This window comes from Passer domesticus, chromosome 8, assembly GCF_036417665.1.
Source record: "Passer domesticus isolate bPasDom1 chromosome 8, bPasDom1.hap1, whole genome shotgun sequence".
NCBI lineage: Eukaryota > Metazoa > Chordata > Aves > Passeriformes > Passeridae > Passer > Passer domesticus.
The window spans coordinates 49,375,424-49,393,718 of record NC_087481.1 but is presented as its reverse complement, the minus strand read 5'-3'; the positions used below and the strand labels follow the sequence as shown (position 1 = coordinate 49,393,718).

The window sequence follows — 18,295 nt, the reverse complement described above, 5'->3', positions numbered from 1 at the left end:
ATGTTTTACCTCCCAGTGCTACATGAGCTGGATCTGTCAATTGAACACATATTTTTTAACCTTTCTGCTTCCGTCTTTAATGTTCTCTCTGTTCACATAACATTTTTGAGTTTTTTCTAAACTGGAGGGACAGCAAGGTTATCAGTGGAGGTCACTACCCAATATACAACGTGCCACACAGAAGAGGAACATTGCTAAAAATCATCTCCTAGCTACACAAAGGTGAACAAAAGACAAAAAGCTTGGCCCTGCTCATAGTCTGGCAAGGTCACCAACAAAATCAAGTTCAACTAAACTCACTTTTAGAAAGAAACTTGACACAATCAAAGGTCAGCCTCTGAGATCCCAGATGTCACTCCTGAGTATGTCCAAGCTGTATGCACAAGGTTGGAATAAGGAGTGTTTTAGGCTCCCCATTGTCAGTGCCATTTTCTGTAATTTTTAATGCACACTAGTAATGTATGAGTGTGTAAAATGCACACTTTATGTATGATTCAAGCTTTCCACCCATTTTTCTTTTTCACCAGCCTTCCTTAGGAAGAGGACACATTACCCTTGGAGCAAGAGAAAACATATACTGAAGTGAAAGCATGTCAAAGAAACCTGTGGGTGAAGAGGGAGAGAGGAGAGGAAGATGATAAATTGAGCTGGACAGCAGCTGGCCTTTGAGAAAGTAGAAAGCACATAATCTCTGGTATTTTCTTCATTTGCAATGCTGAATATTCTGTTGCATTAATCAGCGGCTACTTGAGCAGCCATAGCAGCAGAAAAAAAAAGAACAAAAAAAAGTCTAGACCACCACTGTGAGAAATGAATCAGTCTTTGAAGTACAGTAATGAATTAATTTGTTACAAAAAATGTAAAATAATAATAGAAATATGATCCCTCATCTCTTTACCCCAGAAGGGTTCTAACGTGTGAGTTCTCATTAGTATTCATTTTTGTCAAATAAAAGGGTTATGCACCTTTACTGGATAATGTTTAAATGTCAAAAATGTTTGCATTGCTGTCAAATTAGTGATTCTTTTTGCAGTCATCTAACCCGTTTGTATGTAATGCACAGAAGTAGTTTGAAATTGAGGCTATAACAAACTGGGAAGTTCCCAAATGCTAGGCCAGCACAGTAATAGTCTGTCCCCATGCCTTTGGATCATGCTCATTTCTGACTTGAGGAATTAGATGTGGATGTATGTCAATTAATATCTCTCCTCCCCATTAAATTCTGGTATGGCAGAGGCTTTAAGGAGAAAATAGGAAGGGTCCACAGAGGGAAATGAGTTTAATCATTAGCATCTGCAGATGTAGCCATATATTTCTGACTGCTAAAAAAATGTATCCTTACATAGCTTTGGGGTAGCTGCTTCCCCAGAAGTAATCTTGATACCTGCCTAAATTTCGAAAGGAAATGTTCTGGTTCTCCAATACAATATTGATTGAATGTGGAGGTGATTACATGATATTCTACAGCCTGTGTTGAGAGGAGGTCAAACAAAATCAGAGGTGTCTTTCTGTCCTTAAAAAATATGCCTTCTCTCTCTCAGCAATTTAATCTGTGTCCATTGGATGTCAAGTAGTGTTTTCATTTTTATAATTTATAATGTGGTAGCACACTAAGTTTGTGATGGACTTGCTCAGTTTTAACCTCCAGGAACGTAGACAGCAAGGTCTCTGCTCCAGTGCTCTTCTATTCTACATCATCACTTGGAGGGAAAAGAGAAAGCAATATCTGTATGATAGACAAGAGCAGGCAGAGGGAGAAAAGTGGGAAGTAAACAATCAGATTGAGTCAAAAAGACATCAGGAGCCAGGAAAATAATCAGATCAGTCAAAGGAGCCTTCAGGAAGGTGTTAAAGTGATAGAGCTTTTTGGTGGGAGATGATAAGAAGATAAGAAGATTAATCATCTGTTCTTAGTCTGAGTCAACTTAATGAGACTGGAGTGAATGACTTCTGAAACATCAGTCTTGACTGATTTCTCTGAACTAAATTCAGTTGCCCTCTGGTGGGACAGTGTGGCAGCCATGAACATGCTACCACAGTTTACGACACTTGCAAAGGTATCATTATTATGGAAGACCAACACATGATGCAGGCAAAAGTCTCTGCCAAGTGTTTTTCCATCCTTGGTGGTGCTTGAAGTGTCAAATGATGTTTCAGCAGATTTGCTTCAGCGTGTCTCACTCCTTTCTTCAAGAAGGACACCATGTTGGAAAGACTCCAGGCAGAGGGAAACTGATCAAAAAGGAAATCAGAGTTTATCACCAGAGATCAGCTGTAGCTCAGGTTGGTTGTGATGCTGTTGTAAGTGGTTTGAGATTTATGCTGGGCAAGAGTGCAAACAGCTGCTCCTTGATATTTCAAATGACTGCTACCAGTTTTATTATTCCCAGGTAGGTAAGGAAAATGCTGTGAAATATACCAACATTTCAAACATGGACTGCTCAGATAATGCATATTACTGCCTCAGAGTCCTCTTATTGTCCGTCTTTGCAAACAGCTGGTAACAGCTCTTGGTAAATAATATCATCTTGGTGAATGTGAGAGCTGAGGGACTCCCAGGGTGCAGAAGAAGGTTTGGTACCCAGCTCCACCACCAACCCCTCTGGCTTTGCCCTTTTCTTACTCTGCTCCAGTTTTTTCTTGGTGAACATAGGATAAAAATTACTTCATTCCTTAGGAAGCAAAACATGTACTCCCTACAGCTGAATGATACCTCTCTCTCCCTTTCCAGGCCTCTGTGCAGGATGGGCAGCTAAGGACACACAGTGACACTACTTCATCTACATTTCCATCCGTTCAGTTTTAGGTTTCGTCTCCTGCTGCAGAGCTTTGGTGGCAGACAGCATATGGTGCTGTAGTGTCTCAGAACCCACCTGCTGTACTAGCTGCCTGGCACGACCACTGCTGCTACTCCTGTCAGACATAGTATTTTTGCCCTTTAAAGTTGGATTGTTTTAAAAAATCTGACAGGCTGTCACCCAACAGCTGGTAGTTTCACAGGCACCAGAAAATTAATCTCAAAAATGTTACTTTCTTCCATCAAGGATTTTGTGATAAACAACTGTTTAAAGCAACAAGATCTGGAAGGGGGGAGGCTACAGCAGCAGGGTGAGCATGGCCATGAACAAGTGTTCTGTGCTGCCTCTGCTTTCCATCACTTCACACGTCAGTGGTGACCAATGCAAAGCAAACTCATTAATCCTGTTGCTAGAAAATTAAAATCCCTGTGTTGAAATTGCATATTTACTCACACCTCAACTTGAAATAATCACAGTGCATGGCAGAACTACTGTTGATTACTTTGTCTGATCACATCCTTAATTAGTGTTACGCAAATTTAGTGAGTAATGTTGAGACTCCAGGACAAGGAAGCAGCAAACAGAATGAAGCACAGGGCCAGTCTCCAAGGAGCTTTAGCTCTGTGCAGAAGCTCACTGACCCAGGGCAAGTCAGCCACACTGCAGACGTGTTTAAATACAATGTGAATACTTATTTACTGAGCCACAAGAAGATAATTCCATGTTATGCCCTGCTCTGAACCTTGATGAATGAGAAATCCTAGACAGAGTAATTTCAAACTCTGATAAATATTTATCTGTTGGAAAACAAAAATGAGAGACTTAGACCTTCATTTCTAACTCATAAATGACTAATGAATTTTAATGTCCACAATTTCAAGTCTCTCAGATGATGTGGTTAACAGAAAATCCTGAGGATCTCTCTGCTGAAAAACCCAGCCTTTCCTGTAAAAGTGAAAAGTTTCTGCCTTTTAACTTCCAGCTGATTTTCTGTTCATGTTTAGGACAAGTTTCCAGGCAGAGTGGCTTTGTCTGGAAAAGCCTGTCCCGTGGATAAGGTGACCAGTCAGAGGAAGACAGTAACTCTTCCTTCTCTGTCACACGAGGGCCACCTTCAATTTTACATCCTCATGGTGATATATGAATTCCTGTGCTTTGGACCAGTTTTATCAGAGCCACAGAAGGTGTCATCATCACCTACAGGAGTGACTGCTTCCCTCAGCAATGTGATGACAGAGTGTTTCAGTGGCTTCCTTTGAGAAGGAAGTTTGAACTTTGGAAAGCAACATCAATTTATGCTCTCATGTGTACTCCCAGATTATGAGAGCATTGTTATGAGATCACCCATAAGAGTTAGGAAACAGATCATTAGAGTAATTCACTCAATACAGTTATGCCAAAGTTAATTCACTTTTCAGCCATGTAATAAGATCCCACAGGGTCATTACTTCTTTTCTACATCATCAAAAATAATGAGATTCATTTTTCTCAGTTTATGTGGAAATAGACATTGCCTTTTATCATCCCCAGCTGAGTAAAATTGAAAACTGCAGCAGTTCCTTTCTTGAAGTTTTCCAAGGTGAAAAAACGTTATTTAAAATGTAAGACTTAATGCATTAATACAACAGACTTGGATTGTCTCACCCTGGCAGTTGAACCTTTTATCACTAGCAGGGTGCATAGACAGATGAGCAGCTGTAAAAATAAGATTTTTGTATGTTATTTCTAAAAAGGAAAAAAAAAAAGGTATTTTTCAGGTTCATCAGTAAAAAAAAAAAAAGGACAAAAATGTGCTAAGACACATTTTAATATCAGAAAAATTGATTGCCATCATATCTAATATGAATCACAAAGTTTTGCCTATGTACCTGACAAGCACTCTCTTAAAACATGAAGCAAGGCACAGAGACTGTAAGTTGCTTGAAGGATCCATAAGTTTAGGGGGCATATGCTGGGCTCTTTGTAATGATGCCTGTGCAGGTAAATGTTCCTTCACCCAGGGTAAAACTCACTATTTCAGCAGCCATCCTATCACGTAATAGGTGGGGTTTTAACTTATTAGATCCTTTCCAGTAGTATGCACTGTTCATCTCTTTGAAGATGCCTAAATTATGTTAGACCAGCTACTGCCTGATGATTTTTTAAACAGTATGGATCAGCTGATTCATTGGAAATGGAGGAACTATAAAACACTGACTTTTTTCAGTTAAGTAAAATGTCATTTAGAATTGTTTTTTTTTATTACAGCATCTCTTTTTATACCATTTCACACTGTGAAGACTATGTTCAGGAGCCTACCATTCATCTCAGCAGTGTATAGGGTCTGACACCAACGCTTACACCCCAAGCACTGTCAGGACAGAGAGAGATGAAAATAGTGTTGAAAACACAGAAAACCTTACAGTCTATATAATCAGACATGAATGGGGCAAGGGATAAAGAGAACTGGAAATACACAGAAAATATGTTTTGTTCCACAAAGTCACAGCAATCATGAGGACAAAGTCTTGATTTCCTGGTTTTTATTTATCCTAAGTGTTGTAAGGTCATTTACAATGCTTGTTGTAAGGTGTCCACTGGAGAATATTATTTATAACAGAGGAAATTGGAATTTCCTGGACAAAGGAAGGTGGTTTCACAGCAGCCTGGGGACTGCTTGTTTCTGTGCAGGGTATTCTTTGCAGGGACTCCATGCAGACCTCATTGCTCCCCTGCCCACATTGGGAATTCAGTTCCTGGTCTGGACAGGTGCTATGGGTCTTGCACCGAGCAACCCAGTTAATGTAGTGCTAGCAGATGCTCAGGAGGCTGTTAATAGTGTGTCCTCTTGGCTTTTCCAGTGCTGTTGTACAACCCATGGAGGGACCGAAAGTGCACAGCTCCTGAGACATTCCTCTGAGCCAGAAACAGATTTATGGAGCCTCCTTCTTATCCCTTAATTCTGAAGAACAGGTGCTAAAAGTTGACTTGCTCTGACAGAATCTAGGGAAAAGCAGCTGACAGCCAGCCCCCTTGGGAAGAAGCCATGACACTTCCAAGCACTGCCTCTCTCTGTGCAGCGCAGCCAGCGCTTCCCGAACTGACAGCATTGGAGCACCCCGGGTTCCTGTGTTAGCAGCAAGGAGACCTTATGCAAATTCCACTCTTGTAGGCATCTTTGTGAGAGTCACTGTGAAGGAGATTGCAAGTCGGGAAATCTGACTTTGAATGGCAAGTGTCTCCCCTGTGGTAAATTAACAAAGTCACGCTGAATTTTAGTAAGGCTGCACCAGTTTGTGCTGGTTAAGGAGCTGATTGCTTCAGTTGACTTATTATACTTCCTATCTTAGACAATAGCTGAGCATAAAAACCACTCCTTGTATGTCAGCTTAAATAGAAGTGACTAATTTAATGAATGAAATGTAATTAATGTGCATTATGCCATGCAAAGATCTTATTTCAACAAGCCAGATAGATTTTTCTTTCTCTTGTAACTGTAGCAGCCTGGTTGCATTTAATCTGCATAATAAAAAGTACAGCTGCAGACTATAGGGTTAGACTGCATACTAAAGGTATACAACTTGCAGGCCTTCACTGGGAACCTGAATTTATAAACACTCAGTGCATAAGGCATGGACATTCTTAACCCTAAATTAGATTTGATTCTACTCTGAAACTAGAGAAGTAGAAGTAGTAAAGAAGGGGCTACTCTTTCCAAGACAAAGAAATTTCATTGACATAAAAATAGTAAAACCAGAAAGAATCAGATCTTGTTGTCCCCCAGTATCCTACCTCAATTCATTGGATTCAGAAGCATTTTTATCAGGACTGAAAAACTAAATTACAATAAGGTGTAGAACTCCTTATTTTCAGATGCAAAGACAAATAAATTTGGGCAACTCATGAAAATCATAAACCACTTCCAAAGTCCACAAAATCATGCAATGAAGTAATTGATTATATTAATGAATAATGTGCCTGAGCAGAACAGAGTATAAAATGAATATGTATTAAGGTTATAAATAATAAATAATAAAGCCAAGACAAGTTATATCTTTTGAACTAAGATGAAAAAGAAAATACTTAAACATGCATACAAATATTAATAATGTGGAAAATAAGGTACCTCAAGCTGTATTTACTATGACAATTCAGGTTCAGATAGCTCAAATAACACTTTAATTGCATTAATTTTCAAGAGTATGAAGATGTCTCCCAGTATTTAAGGACAGCTGCCTTACTGAACTTTGGTAGTGTTCTTGTATGCACCTCCATCTCTCTAATGCTCATATTAGATATGGTCAATTTAGTCTCTCTTGATATATTACAAAGAATTTATCCTCAATATGCATAAGAAGAACTTTTCACTTTTTTGTGGCACATAATAATAATCTTCAATATCATAGTTCCCCCTGTAGACTAAAACAAACCACTCAAATCTTGAGAGTTTTATCAGGGTTTTCAATATTCTTGTTCTCACAATTATTTGAGGCTTTTTGCTTCCTTATAATTTTCTTGAAGTAGAATCAGAACTAGAATAGCCTCCAAAAAAGACTGCCAACAACTGCAATTCAATCATAGGCATAATATTTGTTAAATAACCTATTTACACTTAGTTGGCAACACTAGCAAAGTAGGCAGCTCCCCACAGTACAAAAAACAAATTTGGTGGTAAGGAAACTTCTTATCTCTGCATGAACATGACATCCATTAAATTGACTTATCAATCTACTTTCCCTTGGAGATAACAGCAGAATGTATACAGACTAGAGCAGAATCAGGTTTGTCCTTTTGGTGTGCAGACTCTTGCTATTACAAATTATGCTAGCATGCTGGGGAAAGGACTGTGGATAGGGCATCATTCCACTGCATGAGTCAAACCTGTTAAAAGGATGTTGTGAACAAAAGAAAAATCCACTAAAGCATGTACAGTCTTGTCTTAGATGGAGCCATAACTGTATTACTTGAGTTTTGATAGTCAGCTTATTTTATATCTTTATTTTTCACCTAAAGCATATACTTAATGCTACAGCTATAGCTCACTGTGTGGCAGGGATCCCATCAGAATCAAAATCTCAGTGCCAGTCACCTGCTTCATTTATTTCTTGCTGTGAGCCTAATGAGAAAACAGCCAGAGATATCCTGAGAAGCTGAGAGGAGAAATATCACTTTTCCAGAGGTACCAAGAAATTCCAGCTGTTCTGAACATGAGAGACAGAAAGAGAAGCTGAAATATCAAGAAATATCATTGTGAAAGGAATAACCATCTCATTCTTAGTGTGATGGATTTAGATTGTGCATGTCGCAAACACAGGAAGAATAAAAAGGGAATTAGGCAAAAACTTACCCAAAGCCTGAGAAATTAAAGTTTATCTAATGGCTTCAACAGAAATTCCATTGCACCAGTGTTATTCACACCCTCCCTTGTGAGAAAAGTTCTCTCAGAATGGCCAAGCAAAACACATCCCCAAGGTTATTTTACTGACTCCTACAAGTGTAGCAGAATTGGTATTTCAGAGAATAAAAGTGCTACAGATGATCATTTTGGGAGGAATATGTGATACAGAATATAATGGTTCTGTAGGAAGATGGACATTAAGATAATGGCAAATTTCCAGCGAGGCAAGAGAGTGCAGCAGCACTTCTCACAGAAAAGTGGATGCCTATTCCTTTTTCTGATTATTTCTTTGATCTGCAAAGTCAGAAGAAACCATTGTGGTTTCCTTGAAAGAAGAATTTCCTTTCAGGAAAGAGAGTTTAATCCTGTGCTTTCAATGAGGATGAATTTCGTCAAGATTTGGGCCATATTCCTGCACTTCAGGTCATCCCATTGGCTTTTCTTGTGTCCATGTTCTATCAGGATTTTGGTTGGTTTTTTTTTTTTTTTTTTTTTTTTTTGTTTTGGTGGGTTTTTTTGGTTTTTTTTAAGTTTCAGTTCTTCTGTTTCTCTTCTGTCTCTTGCTTCCCTTTCTTTCCTGATTTTAGGGATTTCAAAGGGAATAATTTGGTCCTTTTCCCTGCACCACATTTCATATCAGTACAATTGGTTGTAGTCACTCCATTTCAAATTTCCTGGATTTTTCAATTTATTTTTTGATTGACCATATCTCCTTTCTGGAGTCTTGTTGAATAATGTGACCACTCAAATCAGGACTTCCAGTCCTTCAGAAGAACATTAGCTGTAAGAGCTCTCTGACTAGACAGCATGTTGAACTTCAAGGATGACATTATATTTTTAATGAGCAAATAGCACAGCAAATACAAAAAGTAATTTCACTGTATTTGGCAGAAAAGTGTCTTACAACAAAAAGATTAAGCATGGTTGTTCAGTTGAAGAGACACAGAAGTTTATATGACCATGGGAATCCTCATGGAAACAACAGTCATGCTGGCATTGCTCCCAGGCAAAACAAGCTAAGTGGGAACTGATCAGGTGTCTAAAATAACAAATTATTATTCTCTGTTGTTCCAAACCTGGTGGGTGTCCAAATTCCTGTATTGTTCCTTCCCTACCTGCAGCTTCATCCCAGCTATTAAAAAATACTGCCTTTTCCTCTTGTGCCCTAATCTTATGACTCTGTAACCACAGGCACTGAGCCAGGCTGGCTTCTAGAAGCCCCAGCTTTCAGATATTGTTTTCATGCTCAATTCCTCTCACTTTATGGCAGATAAAGATGTCAGGTCATCCTGTTCTTGCTGTGTCAGTGATCACATACTGCAAACCCTCAGGTTTAACACCAGGAACCCAACACACAACAAAGATTCCTCTTCTCTACAGAACCAGGATGGAATTAATGCATTTTTACAGACACCAGAGGCTGTGTTGTATAGGTGTGCACTTAGCCACCTATGTCCAAAGGAAAATTTATATCCTTTGCCCTTGGTAGGTTTAAGAGGTAGGAAATCACACAAAGGCTGAGAAAGGAAAAATGGAAAACCTGGCCTTAATTATTTTGACACCATTTATCATTTCTGCTCCATATATTTTTTCCCACATGAGCTGCAGCTTCTAACACAGTCTAAGATGAAGTACTGAGTGGCACTTGATCAGATTAGAATAACCAAATCACAGGGATGGATAAGGATTTCTAACTTTGTATCACACAGGGGAAAAAGAAACATTTTTATTTCACTTTCACATGCGGTAGGATGTCAGACTGTGATTCTTTTTAGGATATTCAGTGAGAGAATTGAGTGCAGAGGTAATGATACCTCAGTGGGAGATGTGCCTCAGTGAAGGAGAAATAAAAACTGACTGCAGACACCAAGGTGTATGTGAGAGAGAGCCCAAATTGTAGGTGTGGATGTGCAAAAATGAGGAGGAGGGAGGAGAGGAGTTTTCTCTCTTCCCAGATGCATTTTGTGCAGATTGTCCAAGGATTCAGGCCCAGCTGTTGTGAGCAAAATCCCACTTGCAGGAGAAATGAGAAAGGATGAAACACCCAGAAGGGACACAAAGAAGTGCTTCCACTTGCATATGTGTCAAAGCCTTAAAACCTTTTCTAAAAATGAGTTTTAATGGTCCCTGTACCTGGGACCATTAGAGGTATTCTGGGTACTTTTCACAGCTTGCTTCCTTCACTCACAACTTTTAGCAGCTCTGAACAGTACCATGGCGATTTGTTTCAGAAGAAAAGGGAGAAGTTTAAGAAGAAAATACATGTATATACCAAATAAAAAAGTTTCTTCTTGTGTCACCAGAGGTGCCCACTAGCACTGCTTGGTGTTGATGCAGCTGACGTGTGCCTGTCCCTTTGCCATCTGAAAAAAATAGATATTTATAAGAAGTCAGGCCAAAGGTATGCCTTGGATAGAAAATAAGTTTTCTTCTCTACCCTAAAAGGGAAGAAAGCAGAAAATTTCTTTGTGAGGTTTGCCATGCTTTTTATTAAATATCTGCTGTCATTGATGTATACTTTGCCCAATTTCCATAATACTAAACATGAAAGAATTATCAGAACAGCAGACCTCACTACTTTCTTGCCAGGTATCTCAACGTTTCTGGGATTTTCCCCACTGTCATTTTGATAGAAAGCAGATTGTACAGGCATTAGTGTTGCAGGGGCATGACAGCCAGACTTGCAGAGCAGTATCTGCTCACAGAGTGTAGGGTCTGGATACTCCTTTCAGCACATTTCAGTTTAGCTTTGTTTTGCAGCCAATAATTCTTCACTGTTTCCTACCATGGTGACATGAGAGTCACATCCCTAGAGAGATGGTTTGGAACAATTCCTTAAAAAGAGACAGTCTCCAAGTAGACATGATGAAATTTTTATTTTTTTTTCTGGCAGTTTCCACCCAAGAATATTAATAAATTTGTTAAGTTTTTCCTCAGGTATTACAGTGTCTAAGGCAGGAAGACCTCATGGTCCTTCCCTCCTTGGACATAGCAGTAACTGGCTTCCAGCCCAGACCCGCTGAGTGTTCCTGTGAACCTGGAATCCCTCTTGGAGAAGATCCCAGGAGGAGCAGACTCCTCTCCACTGCCTGCTGAGAGCTTTGCTTCTTCAGCCACACACAGGAGCCCTTTACCTGGACACTTAGCAGGGGTGAGCATAGAAAACTGAGGTGCAGAAATTTGAGTCCAGCTCCAGGTTTCCTCAAAGGCCACCCCAGCTGCCGATGTCTCACTGCAGTTTTGATTTCTCCAGAAAACATTGTGATAAACACATACAAAAAAGACTTGTTATTTCATGCCTTTAGAGTCATCACAAAGGATGTCTGGTCTTTAACTTTTCCATCATCTTGCTATAGATAGATTGCGAGGGAAAACTTTTTCTCTATAGAGGAAAAAAAGAGGAAAGGAAACAACAACTTAAAAAACCTTTAAGTTCCCACCATAGAAAGCATTCATATAAAAAAAATCCCACAATTTTTCAGCTAAATAGCTAATTTATCTTGCACAAGATAAAGGCATATATAAAACAATAGTATTCTGCCTTTTCAGGCATCTTGTATTTTTTGACAGCCTTAGCCCACAGCCTTTGATTAGATAAAGGCCTTAATATTGCATTACAGCAGAATTACCTACATTATGGCAGCTGCTTGTTGCAATTGTGTTGACATGACTGGCTTCTCGTGTGAATGTATTCTGGTCTTTCTAATCTCTTTAGCATCAGCAGCAGGACATTTTATTTGCAATTGATTTTTAAATTTAGGAGTAATTGAAGTTTAAGTGCAGCTACCTTCTTGCAACAGGGACAGGTTGATACTGTTTAAATTCTAATTATGCACTGATTAAAAGTGATTGCATTGCCAAGGAGAGCAAGGACTACAATTTGTTTCATTCTTAAAGGCTCAGCATAGAGAATTAATTGTATTTCCAGGAAAACAGATCAACATAAAGAGGAAGCAATTAAGAGTTCATTGTTGAATCATAAATTTCCTAGTAATTTTTGGAAGGTAGACAAGGTAGACTTAACTTTGAAAGCAGATCTTATTGACAACAAGGATTAGTCATTTAATGATTTTGGTACTTGATGGTAGAAGCTTTACCTACCATCACTCATACTAAGTCTTGCTAAAACAGGTAAGGCAGAAATGGACTTGTTTTCATGAATTCAGTCTTGTAGTGATCTAGTGATTGGTTTGTTTTCACATTTAATAATGAAATGACAGCCTGAAAATTGTTCTCATATTACAAGTAGGATAAACAAAACCACTCACACTTTTCCTATGACCAGGAATCATTTCATAAGAACCATAAAAAATAAGCATGAGGGAAATAGAACAGCAACATTTATTTAGACAACATGTTGTGTTTGCATACAGGGCTCTCCTGCCATGATTTCTCATTAATGGACTATCAGCATCTCCAGTGAAGTGTAATGGCACTACATGCCTGCACCATGGAGACAGTTTAAAGAGGGTTTTTTAGGGTTTCTTTCCTCTTTCCTTCTCTATAGAAAACATTGGATTTATTAATTCCTACCAGCGTGTCACTAGCAGGAAAAATTTCACTCATGGCCAACAGAATCTGCAAGCAGAATTTGCACAGTGCCCTGGCCCAACTCAGCACTCTTTCAGACAAGGTCTCTCAGCACTGCTGGTTCCCCAGGAGACAGGATACTCCATTCCTTCCATCAGGCTTTGAGAAATCTCCCCATATGTCACTGCCAGTGCAAGGAATAGTGCCACTGCTGTCTCAGGTTTCACTAAGGTAGAATTAGTAGTAAACTGCATCAGTATTACCCAGAACTCCAGAACAGCACACACAGAGTTTATCCACACCTTCCTCTTTCTGGGATATTCAGCTGTATGGAGTGGTTCCAGTGGGTAGAACAAGTGGTCACTGGGAGACCACTGTGGTACAGGAGCTGTGAATTCTGCAATCTTCTTCATATCACTTTACCAAATGATGGATACAGCCAGTTCCCATTTTGGTGATCGTAGAGAAAGTTCAAGTTCGTTTTTAGCCAAGATCCAGTTCAAGTCTGTTTTTAGCCTGGCTCCTTCTGAAAGCAGGGCTCACACATTACTCTGTGTGTCACTGAATTACTTTTGAACCCTTTCAGCCTACGTGTTCCCAGGGTAGCAGAGGAGATGAGTTGCCAAAATAACTTAGTTTCCATACAATTTGCAAGTTCAGTCAAAAACAGCAATCCAAATTTCATCAGCACCATTTTTCTGCTATAAGGAAAAAACTCAGAAAAACAGCAGAGGAGAAATTTATGATTACATAAGGAAAATATAGAAAATCTGGGATTTTTTCATTTGTAATCCATTCACTGGGAGATACACATCCCTAACAAAGCAGACACGCAGAAACCTGTACGCTCTTTGTCTTAAATTTGTCAGTAAGTATTGAAATCAAACACAGGGGCTCATGTCAAAAGAAAAATTTTGGATTATGGACTAAGGTAAGTCTTGACTCATAGGAATAATGTGAAAACCCATTATCAAAAAGTGTGTAACTTCAGCTGAAATGTTAGACATATCAGGATCAATGCACAGCAATTCCACTGCAATAAAAAGCTGATCCAAAAGGGGAATAGTTAAATACCATTTAACAATAGTCCTTCAGGAATCCACTGTCATTTTGGGTGGCTCTGGAAGTCAGTGGATTGTCTTCAGACACATATTGGCTGTATTGAAGAGAAACCATTGGTAATTCTGAATTCTGGTCATGATTTTAGGTAGCAATTTCTGTCTCCTTAGTGACATTCTATTGTGGCTGAAACATAAACAGTTCCAATGGCTCTACTCAATACTTGCTTTCTGTCTGTCGTATGATTTTCCCCAAACCTTTCTTGAACCATAATGATCACCTAGGGAGCTCTGAGTGCAGTCCATCCTGGGCATTGGTCCAGGATATTACAAAATAAAAATGACTTTGCTATAATTCCTTTTATGTGCATTGGTTTCTCAATTATGTGATTTATAGAAACTTTCAGGCTCAATTGCTGCATTTGGGAAGATGCAGGAAGAGAGCAGGTCTAACACAGGGTGGCGTGTAAGACTGAGTGTCTTTAGGGAATCCTGTTCCAAAGCCCAGTGAAATAAGTAGAGTTGGGTTTTTTTGGCACTGCCTTCAGTGGGATTTGTGCAGGTTCAGAGGACATTTACAGGTTGCAGAGTACTGAATTAAAATCATGGAAGTGTTAATGTGTAATATATGCATAATAATAGAATGGTGATTAGAAATCAATATTGGCACTTGTCTTATGCAAAAGTCATAGAAATATGCTACTCCTGAGATTTAGTGCAGAGTTACTATTAAAAACAACCCAGGGCTAATGTTTTTCTGTGCTCCAGGAATTAAGAGGTTTCTAAGACTAATCGAAACCTTTCACACACTCTTTTTTCCCATGTTGTAAATGGATCAAAAGTCTGAAAATGTAACTGAAGTTATTATGTTTGCATGAATATTTTAAAATCTATAAACAAGACCTTTACTTTGTAAGCAACTTCTGTATGGAAAAAATCCATTTCCCACAAAGGTTTCACAGGAAGAGCTGTATGTTCAAAATGTACTTTCTATTTATTTCACCTCATTTGGTCGTCTGAACAACTTCCTTTTCAGGAAGGAGGATAACTGAAAACATCTGCTTACTTATTCAATATTTTCTTTAACTTCTTGAATTTCAGGAATAAGAAGATAAATTTGACTCAACCTAACCTAAGGATGGATAAAAACTTTTTATACAGTTATTAAACTTTCCACAGCTTCAGAGCCAACAGAATGTAACAACAGAGATGTTTCCCACATCCCTTTCTGCATCAGATTTTTCTCCTGACTTGTGACTAACATTTTATGAAGACTTCAGCAAACATGAATAAATCTATTAAAGAGAATGATCTGAGGTCATGGTACCAATATTAATATTATTATCACCAATATTATTATTTGTGATGAAGCAGTTTCTCTTTACAGGCAGTTGTGGGCACTGACCTGGTATCCAGTGGAGGGGTCAGCCTGGTGAACTTTTGCAATCTTCCTTCTTATTCTACAGCCTTTATTTCTGCTTGGAAAATCTGTTTTCTGTTAAAATGTTTGGGTAACCAAGTATAGCCTCCTTCAATATTGCCAGTCACCCACCAAATGTTTGCAGAACATTTGTGGATTTCCCAAGACATTCCTGAACTGATGGTGGTCTCCCATGATTTCCAGGAATATGCATACAACTGTGACAAGTCAGATACCTTGGACTTACAAGAACAGAGGTCACCAACAGTTTTGAAATATGAACAGATATTGCCAAGCTGCTTGGAAAATAAAGCCAAGCCAGCATTTTCTTTTGATGGTTGAAGGGAACACTCTGCTGAGCCTGATTTTTTTGGTTATCTGAGCCCATATGGGATTAAATAAGAAAGACAAGGTCCTGTTCTACATTTTTATCATTACAGAATATGATGTCTTTTATACAGGTGAATACAAAGGCTTGTCCAAAGATTTTACTGTAAGATCTCTATCTCCTCCTTCAGATTTTTCCTATCACCACACAACCTAGATGAGCAGACTGTATTAACCATTTTTTTTTTCACTTTTAAACTGCTCATGACTGCATCAACTATTTGTCTTCTTTCAATTTTATCTTTGTCTTTCTTTTGATTAAAAAAAAATGTGACCCACTCAAAATGCTGCTTAGGAATTGTTAAATCTTATAAAGACTGTTTTTCTGCTACAGGTGAATTTAATCTCCAGTCTCAATCTCCTTCAGGTGAATTTAATCCCAAATCAAATTCCTGCTCCCTGCAACCAGCTGCACAAAATTGAACCTGTATAGAAGTCTTGTAGTAGCTGTAATTTTTTGGTGGGGTGAGTTATTTTGTTTAGGTGCTGTGATTAGTAGCAAATATTTGGAGATTTATTTTTTGTGGTGGAGCAATCTGAGCAACAATCATCTCTGGTTCAACAAGCAGAGGTAAGTGCTATGATGAGGTTCTGTAATGCACTATGAAATCAGTTGTTGAATGGAATTTCTTTTTTCTCAAGACTTGTACTGGTTTATTGGATGTTCAGGAAAAGATGTAATCCTGTGTCTTTTGAATGATAATAGCACCAATCTACAACCTAAAGAAGCCTATGGGTACTTCTTTCTAGGCAGAGTGCTGCTGGTTTTAAGCTGGCTTGTGGCTGGTTGTTTGAAGTTAAAACTATGTGTACAAAGGCTGTGCTAGATAATGAATCCTGCTTTGTGCAAAGAGACTCAATCAGTGTCTTGGAGACAACCTTCCTTTCAGTATTTTATACATAAAAAAGAAACCCTAGATTTGAAAGACTTGCTATTCTTTAATTTTGATGTCCAGTTATCCATTTACATGCTTTCTTTCTGAAGTCAGCACAAAACCTTCCATAGCTCTAGGTTTTCATACTTTCCTGATTGTTGGCATAAAGTCAAAAGAAGAAATCATGGGACAGTGTGTTACATAGCAGAACAGAGCTTGGGAAAGGAAGCTTAGATAGCCACTTACTTGCTAAATCTAGCAGCAAATAAAATGAAGAATTCCAGCTCTATAATATTGTAATTAAAACTTGGCAAACTGTTGTGGGGATTTTATTATTATTATTGTATCATTTTAGCAATGCAAGGAATAGAACATCTTAATGATCAAAATGGCCTAGTACAAAAATATAATAGGACCTGTTATTTTTAGACTAGTTTTTATTACTATATCTATTTAAAAAGTAATGCAAATATTTTGATACATCAACCTTTAAATTAATACAGGAATAAAACCACTTAATTTTATTTCAAACCATTTATGAAGTATGGGTAAGCTTAGGAATAACAGTAGTTCTGGACTTCATCCTCAGCTTCTGACACCACTCTTTGGAATGAAACTTCAGCTGAACTAGAGGCCAAAATCCTGCCTTCCTTACACCCATGTGTGATACTTCTACAGTAAAAAAGTCAAAGCAGTTAAGTGTATGAGCGAAAGTGTTTTTTTCCTAGAGAAGATCAATTAGAGAATAAAACTGGGCTCTTTATTACATTTTAATCGTCACCTGTAGACTCAGAGGCATGTAGTTTGAAAGGTTGTTTAGGCAGATACATCTGGCTGTAATGAAGAATTTTGGGCACGTGAGATAGATGAGATGTTTTTGTTTCTGAAAATAAGAGCAGCAAGAGCAAGTTGGGTTCTGCAGATCCATTTAGGGAAAGATTTAGTGTTGAACAGTGCAGGCAAGGAGGGGGGAAAGGGTTAGCAACAGATGGATAACAAACAAAAAGAACCCCAATAATTGTTTTCACAGAAGTTTTGAAACAGCTCTATAGTGGAGAGATTTCTTCCTTCTGCGCTGTGCTCTCTAAAGTAATAGCATTCCAAAGGACAACTTTACAGGCAGATTTACTTTTTTTTTATTATTAGGACACTCCATTAAAAAGATAGATTGACATGGGAATTTACAGAACTCTCTCTGAATGCATCCTACCCTCCATCATAAAAAGAGATGGCTCACCTGTAAAAGTGGCAGTTGTGTTGTAAATTTATTCTGCTATATCCTGCAAAGGTTATTATTCAGCTTATCCAAACTGTCTTCATTCATAAATCTGCAAGTTGTAATATATGAAAAGTTATAACATTGACTGAATTTCTGTCTGTTTTGTAGATAAAAAGGGCAAGTTCCTTGCTCTAGTGTTGAGTTGAGCGTCAAGCGCTATTACTTGTTACTATCTGTGAAACAAGTTAACTCTGGAGATAAAAGGACACATATCTTTCCCACCAAAAGTCACTATTAAAACTAGTGGTTTTGGCAGGGAATATGTGCAAAAGGATCAGTGATTAATTTTGCAGGAATGCCTTTGTGCTATTCTAAGTCTCCTCTCCACATGGGGCATTCTGAGCTGGTTGACCTATCTGAATCCTAAAGACCTTTCACACAGCTAAAGTCACAATGGAGCCAGTCAGTTGACACAAAAGGTCAAGAGATGCCATTAAACTTGGAATTGGTTAGGAATGCCTTAGTGTTCTGGGGATTTTGTAAGGAAATATTTTGTGTTGGTTTTGGGTTTTTTCCCAACTTGACCTTGGATGGACTTTGTCACTCAAACAGAAGAGATCATAGAATCACA

The 18,295-nt window shown here is 38.5% G+C and overlaps 2 long non-coding RNA genes across 2 annotated transcripts in view; both read left to right on the top strand.

Annotated features, from left to right (window-relative positions):
• LOC135306806 (uncharacterized) overlaps positions 1–1,110 on the top strand; it is a 127,849-nt gene extending 126,739 nt beyond the window's left edge. Inside the window, exon 3 of the long non-coding RNA XR_010367577.1 lies at positions 528–1,110. This is a non-coding gene — a long non-coding RNA (uncharacterized LOC135306806). The remainder of the gene's footprint in view (positions 1–527) is intronic.
• Positions 1,111–15,930: 14,820 nt separating this feature from the next.
• The window catches only part of LOC135306805 (uncharacterized), a 63,729-nt gene continuing 61,364 nt past the window's right edge, over positions 15,931–18,295 (top strand). Inside the window, exon 1 of the long non-coding RNA XR_010367576.1 lies at positions 15,931–16,141. This is a non-coding gene — a long non-coding RNA (uncharacterized LOC135306805). The remainder of the gene's footprint in view (positions 16,142–18,295) is intronic.